The following is a 7500-nucleotide window of genomic DNA, read 5'->3' as shown; positions in this document are numbered from 1 at the left end:
CCGGTTCACTCGCCGTTACTCAGGGAATCCCTGTTGGTTTCTTTTCCTCCGCTTAATAATATGCTTAAATTCAGCGGGTGCTCTCGCCTGAACTCAGGTCGTATGTGTCAAGCGGGCCGCTTCTTACACGGCCCGCTGGCATCGCAAGTCGTCGCCGCCGGCGCCGACCGAGCGCGTACCGTCGCCGCCTTGGCCCACGGTCGGTCTTGATCTCGTGACCGGACCGACCGACCTGGACCCGCCCCTCGAACGTAGTTGAACACGTCGAGGGGCCGGCGGTGTACGGGACACGCGGTCGCGCCGAGAAAGCTCGGCGACCGCTTCAACTTGGGGCGACGCCCGGCCGTCTTCGCAGAGGCCAGGCGACGGCCCTCGGGTGAGGACGAACGCGACCCTGAGGCAGACGCGGTCCCGGGATTGACCCGAGACCGCAATTCGCGTTCAGAAGGTCGACGTTCAATGTGTTCTGCAATTCACATTACTTCTCGCACTTGGCTGCGTCCTTCATCGACTCGCGAGCCGAGTGATCCACCGTTAAGAGTCGTCCTCGACGTTTCGCCCGGCGCCGAAGCGCGCGGACGTCACACTGTGGGATCGACCACAAAACCACCACCGACAACAACTGCACAAAAACACCAACAAACGGCACCGAGCGACCGCCGGGCTGGGCCGGCGGCACATCGAGCGCGGTGCCCAGAAGCCACCATCGCACTCGGCTGCCTTGCTATGCCAACGTGTTACGCGTGTCGCACGGGGCGGAACCCCGATTGACGGCCGCCCTCTCGGCGGCACCAAAAGACAATTAAGTGCGCGGTCGGCCGGGGCCTACCACCACTTTCGGTAATGATCCTTCCGCAGGTTCACCTACGGAAACCTTGTTACGACTTTTACTTCCTCTAAATGATCAAGTTTGATCGTCTTCTCGACACGCCGACGCGGCCGTTGCCAGCCGCGACGGGGCCGATCCAAGGATCTCACTAAACCATTCAATCGGTAGTAGCGACGGGCGGTGTGTACAAAGGGCAGGGACGTAATCAACGCAAGTTGATGACTTGCGCTTACTGGGAATTCCTCGTTCAAGGGAAACAATTGCAAGTCCCTATCCCAATCACGAATGAGGTTCAACGGGTTACCCGGACCTTTCGGCCTAGGTTAGACACTCGCTGCTTCACTCAGTGTAGCGCGCGTGCGGCCCCGGACATCTAAGGGCATCACAGACCTGTTATTGCTCAATCTCGTGTGGCTAAACGCCACTAGTCCCTCTAAGAAGTTAGACGCCGACCGAGAAGGTCGCGTAACTATTTAGCATGCCAGAGTCTCGTTCGTTATCGGAATTAACCAGACAAATCGCTCCACCAACTAAGAACGGCCATGCACCACCACCCACAGAATCAAGAAAGAGCTCTCAATCTGTCAATCCTACCTGTGTCCGGGCCGGGTGAGTTTCCCCGTGTTGAGTCAAATTAAGCCGCAGGCTCCACTCCTGGTGGTGCCCTTCCGTCAATTCCTTTAAGTTTCAGCTTTGCAACCATACTTCCCCCGGAACCCAAAGACTTTGGTTTCCCGGAAGCTGCCGGAAAGGTCGTCATGGTAACGCCTCCCGATCGCTAGTTGGCATCGTTTATAGTCAGAACTAGGACGGTATCTGATCGTCTTCGAACCTCTGACTTTCGCTCTTGATTAAAGAAAACATTCTTGGCGAATGCTTTCGCAGTAGTTCGTCTTCCGCCGATCTAAGAATTTCACCTCTAACGGCAGAGTACGGACGCCCCCGTCTGTCCCTCTTAATCATTACCTCGTGCTCCGAAAACCAACAAAATAGAACCGAGGTCCTATTCCATTATTCCATGCAACACTATGCAGGCGAACAGCCTGCTTTGAACACTCTAATTTTTTCAAAGTAAACTTATCGGCCACCGCCGACACTCAGTCAAGAGCACCGACGGAGAACCGAAGGTGAGGCGAACGCAACCAGTGACACGCCTTGCGACGGACCGGCGGCGCTCGCCCAAAATCCAACTACGAGCTTTTCAACCGCAACAACTTTAGCATACACTGTTGGAGCTGGAATTACCGCGGCTGCTGGCACCAGACTTGCCCTCCAATGGATACTCGTTAAGAGTTTTAGGATGTACTCATTCCAATTACAGGGCCTCGTTAGAGTCCTGTATTGTTATTTTTCGTCACTACCTCCCCGTGTCGGGAATGGGTAATTTGCGCGCCTGCTGCCTTCCTTGGATGTGGTAGCCGTTTCTCAGGCTCCCTCTCCGGAATCGAACCCTGATTCCCCGTTACCCGTTATCACAAAGGTAGGCACGTAGCGTACCTTCGACAGTTGATAGGGCAGACACTTGAATGATACGTCGTCGGTGCAGAGACCGTACGATCCGCGTGGTTATCCAGAGTCATCAAACGTCACAGGACGAACCCGGTCGGTTTTGATCTGATAAAAGCGCGCCTCCCGAAGTCGGCGCTTAATGCATGTATTAGCTCTAGAATTACCACAGTTATCCACTTCGCTTACGAGACCAAATAAACCAAGACTGATTTAATGAGCCATTCGCAGTTTCGCTTTACGAGAACTCGTACTTGCACCTGCATGGCTTAATCTTTGAGACAAGCATATCACTACTGGCAGGATCAACCAGATAGCTGCGACAGCTGCGCTCGGCCCTTGCTGGGCCGCCCGGCGCGTGCTCGTCGCATTCGTTTAAGACCGAGGCGATCGCCTGCGGCCGTACTCAGCTTCGACCGTCGCTGGCCGCGACGTCCACGCTCTCGCCGGCAGTGCCAGGCGGAGCGATTTGCGTTTTTTCTTTGCTCGCCCTCTCTCGGGCTCGATCCATTCAGTTTCGCACAAACAAGAGCTCTGCCGGCCGCCTGCAGCGGTGCCTAAAACCCGGGCATAACAATGCGACCGTTCTGCTAGGCCGACAAGCGCTCAAGCCAGACGCTCGATCGAACGCCCCCTACATATTAGTCGAGACAACATCTCGCTCATTAGCATCGCGTTTGTACTTTAACTTTTTTCGGCTCGGCTTCTTTCGACGCCGATGCCGGCGACGCAGCACTCTCTCGCCCGCCAGCCACCGAGAAAAGGGTGCGCTCCGACCGGCCCCGCACCGCTCTTTCTTGGCTCATTCGAAATTACTGTCTTTCGCTCTGACATGCCTTACCTAGGGTTAGGTTAGTATGCTTGCACGTTTGTACTTTAACTTTTTTCGGCTCGGCTTCTTTCGACGCCGATGCCGGCGACGCAGCACTCTCTCGCCCGCCAGCCACCGAGAAAAGGGTGCGCTCCGACCGGCCCCGCACCGCTCTTTCATGGCTCATTCGAGTTTACTGTCTTTCGCTCTGACATGCCTTACCTAGGGTTAGGTTAGTATGCTTGCACGTTTGTACTTTATAACTTTTTTTGGCTCGGCTTCTTTCGACGCCGATGCCGGCGACGCAGCACTCTCTCGCCCGCCAGCCACCGAGAAAAGGGTGCGCTCCGACCGGCCCCGCACCGCTCTTTCTTGGCTCATTCGAGTTTACTGTCTTTCGCTCTGACATGCCTTACCTAGGGCTAGGTTAGTATGCTTGCACGTTTGTACTTTAACTTTTTTCGGCTCGGCTTCTTTCGACGCCGATGCCGGCGACGCAGCACTCTCTCGCCCGCCAGCCTCCGAGAAAAGGGTGCGCTCCGACCGGCCCCGCACCGCTCTTTCATGGCTCATTCGAGTTTACTGTCTTTCGCTCTGACATGCCTTACCTAGGGTTAGGTTAGTATGCTTGCACGTTTGTACTTTATAACTTTTTTGGCTCGGCTTCTTTCGACGCCGATGCCGGCGACGCAGCACTCTCTCGCCCGCCAGCCACCGAGAAAAGGGTGCGCTCCGACCGGCCCCGCACCGCTCTTTCTTGGCTCATTCGAGTTTACTGTCTTTCGCTCTGACATGCCTTACCTAGGGCTAGGTTAGTATGCTTGCACGTTTGTACTTTAACTTTTTTCGGCTCGGCTTCTTTCGACGCCGATGCCGGCGACGCAGCACTCTCTCGCCCGCCAGCCACCGAGAAAAGGGTGCGCTCCGACCGGCCCCGCACCGCTTTTTCTTGGCTCATTCGAGTTTACTGTCTTTCGCTCTGACATGCCTTACCTAGGGTTAGGTTAGTATGCTTGCACGTTTGTACTTTAACTTTTTTCGGCTCGGTTTCTTTCGACGCCGATGCCGGCGACGCAGCACTCTCTCGCCCGCCAGCCACCGAGAAAAGGGTGCGCTCCGACCGGCCCCGCACCGCTCTTTCTTGGCTCATTCGAAATTACTGTCTTTCGCTCTGACATGCCTTACCTAGGGCTAGGTTAGTATGCTTGCACGTTTGTACTTTAACTTTTTTCGGCTCGGCTTCTTTCGACGCCGATGCCGGCGACGCAGCACTCTCTCGCCCGCCAGCCACCGAGAAAAGGGTGCGCTCCGACCGGCCCCGCACCGCTCTTTCTTGGCTCATTCGAGTTTACTGTCTTTCGCTCTGACATGCCTTACCTAGGGTTAGGTTAGTATGCTTGCACGTTTGTACTTTAACTTTTTTTGGCTCGGCTTCTTTCGACGCCGATGCCGGCGACGCAGCACTCTCTCGCCCGCCAGCCACCGAGAAAAGGGTGCGCTCCGACCGGCCCCGCACCGCTCTTTCTTGGCTCATTCGAGTTTACTGTCTTTCGCTCTGACATGCCTTACCTAGGGCTAGGTTAGTATGCTTGCACGTTTGTACTTTAACTTTTTTCGGCTCGGCTTCTTTCGACGCCGATGCCGGCGACGCAGCACTCTCTCGCCCGCCAGCCACCGAGAAAAGGGTGCGCTCCGACCGGCCCCGCACCGCTCTTTCTTGGCTCATTCGAGTTTACTGTCTTTCGCTCTGACATGCCTTACCTAGGGCTAGGTTAGTATGCTTGCACGTTTGTACTTTAACTTTTTTCGGCTCGGCTTCTTTCGACGCCGATGCCGGCGACGCAGCACTCTCTCGCCCGCCAGCCACCGAGAAAAGGGTGCGCTCCGACCGGCCCCGCACCGCTCTTTCTTGGCTCATTCGAGTTTACTGTCTTTCGCTCTGACATGCCTTACCTAGGGTTAGGTTAGTATGCTTGCACGTTTGTACTTTAACTTTTTTCGGCTCGGCTTCTTTCGACGCCGATGCCGGCGACGCAGCACTCTCTCGCCCGCCAGCCACCGAGAAAAGGGTGCGCTCCGACCGGCCCCGCACCGCTCTTTCTTGGCTCATTCGAAATTACTGTCTTTCGCTCTGACATGCCTTACCTAGGGTTAGGTTAGTATGCTTGCACGTTTGTACTTTAACTTTTTTCGGCTCGGCTTCTTTCGACGCCGATGCCGGCGACGCAGCACTCTCTCGCCCGCCAGCCACCGAGAAAAGGGTGCGCTCCGACCGGCCCCGCACCGCTCTTTCTTGGCTCATTCGAGTTTACTGTCTTTCGCTCTAACACACCTTACCTAGGGTTAGGTTAGTATGCTTGCACGTGCGGTCTCTTGAACTTTTTTGGTTTGGTTAGTTTGGACCTGGTCGTATTGCGAAATTGTGCGATCCAATGGGCGGCGGCGACGCCCCCTTTTCGTATTGCGAAATGACACGTGGGCTTCGTCGCGGATGAGTGAGTAACGGCCAATCACGTGTCAACAATCGGCGCGAATCCAGCCAAGCGAGCGAGCGGTAATCACGTGGAAGATTTTGAAACGGGGCGCGAGCCAATGGAGGGCGACGACGCCCCCTTTTCGTATTGCGAAATGACACGTGGGCTTCGTCGCGGATGAGTGAGTAACGGCCAATCACGTGTCAACAATCGGCGCGAATCCAGCCAAGCGAGCGAGCGGTAATCACGTGGAAGATTTTGAAACGGGGCGCGAGCCAATGGAGGGCGACGACGCCCCCTTGTCGTATTGCGAAATGTCGTATCGCGGATGAGTGACGGCTTCTCATCAAACCTTGCTCAAGCGACCGTCGTCCCCGTTCGGCGTGGTGAAGATAAGTCCGACGTGCCCTGCCCGGCAAAAAAAAAAAAAAGACAAGTCCGGCGCGGGAAAAAAAAAAGACAAGTCCGACACCACGGGCGGACGGAGTCGAAAAAAAAGCAAGTCCCAAAAGGACAAATCGTAGATCTGGAGGATGACTTTCAACACATCGCAGTGAGAAACTGCTCTAGTGGGTACGACACCCCGATCTTCAACTAGGTCGTCTGCAAATGATTTAGCACCTCGCCTTCGCGCAGGTTGCTCGCCTCGACTTAGGCGCAAGTCGTTCGCTCGCGCCAAAGGGTCGAAACACTCGGCTTCGCCGGCGGCCAAACGGCCGCTTAACTTCGCCTCGCCGGCGGCAAGGCACCAGATTATCGTCGCTACTTAGGCGGGATTCTGACTTCAGAGGCGTTCAGTCATAATCCCCCAGATGGTAGCTTCGCACCATTGGCTTATCAGCCAAGCACATGAACCAAATGTCTGAATCTGCGGTTCCTCTCGTACTGAGCAGAATTACTATCGCAACAACACTACATCAGTAGGGTAAAACTAACCTGTCTCACGACGGTCTAAACCCAGCTCACGTTCCCTATTAGTGGGTGAACAATCCAACGCTTGGTGAATTCTGCTTCACAATGATAGGAAGAGCCGACATCGAAGGATCAAAAAGCAACGTCGCTATGAACGCTTGGCTGCCACAAGCCAGTTATCCCTGTGGTAACTTTTCTGACACCCCTTGCTTGAAACTCGCAAACTCAAAGGGATCGATAGGCCACGCTTTCGCGGTCTGTATTCATACTGAAAATCCAAATCAAGTGAGCTTTTGCCCTTTTGCTCTACGCCCTTTTTTGACTCTCTTAAGGTGACCTCTGTAACGGGGGAAACCATGTGCCTATCCGGAGCCTCCACGTGGCGAGAGTCGGGCAATGCCTCGGAACCGCCTAATACCATCTTGGAAGTTCCGAGGTAGCTAAAATCGGATAGGCTTCAATATCCATTTGGGGCTACCACCCCCATTCGGATTACCCAAACCCGGTAGCACAAGGAAAAAGAAAAAAATGTCCACTGAACCCCTTGCCGCCGCAGGGGGATGTGGTTGGGAACCTGCCGGGATCCCGAAGAGTAGTGGCACTCTTTTGACCTTTTCCTGCTCCGATTGTAACCGTGCGTTTTCGACAAAGTCCGGTTTAGGATTGCACAGGAGAAGCCAACATCCAACTTCATTCCATCAAGATAGTGTCCCAGTACGATCTCGAGCGAGGTGGAGTCACGAGGAGGATTTTTTGCTGGCAAAAGAAGATTCACGCCTGGAGCAAGAAGGAATCAAAAAGAACAGATACGCCTTCCTGCAAAAAATCCTTCCTCATCGCACTCTGGATGCTATCAAGTCGAGGACGAAACGAGCAGAATTCAAGTCAATGAAACTGCAGATCGTCAAACCAACAGAGACGACTACCAAAGATAGTAGAACTCCAGAAAAACAATCATCGGAGGAGCA

At 54.7% G+C, this 7500-nt stretch overlaps 2 non-coding genes and 1 pseudogene across 2 annotated transcripts; all 3 read right to left on the bottom strand.

The window, feature by feature from the left end:
- Window positions 1-101, bottom strand: part of LOC144423732 (large subunit ribosomal RNA) — a 3695-nt pseudogene extending 3594 nt beyond the window's left edge.
- Window positions 102-389: 288 nt separating this feature from the next.
- On the bottom strand, window positions 390-543 carry LOC144423240 (5.8S ribosomal RNA). Its single transcript, XR_013475734.1, has one exon. It is a non-coding gene; the product is annotated as a 5.8S ribosomal RNA (ribosomal RNA).
- Window positions 544-841: 298 nt separating this feature from the next.
- LOC144423585 (small subunit ribosomal RNA) lies at window positions 842-2651 on the bottom strand. Its single transcript, XR_013476052.1, has one exon. It is a non-coding gene; the product is annotated as a small subunit ribosomal RNA (ribosomal RNA).
- Between the last annotated feature and the right edge of the window lie 4849 nt (window positions 2652-7500).

The sequence above is a fragment of the Styela clava genome, chromosome 5, assembly GCF_964204865.1.
Source record: "Styela clava chromosome 5, kaStyClav1.hap1.2, whole genome shotgun sequence".
Lineage (NCBI taxonomy): Eukaryota > Metazoa > Chordata > Ascidiacea > Stolidobranchia > Styelidae > Styela > Styela clava.
The sequence above is the reverse complement of the archived record's forward strand: the minus strand, read 5'-3'. Positions and strand labels throughout refer to the sequence as shown.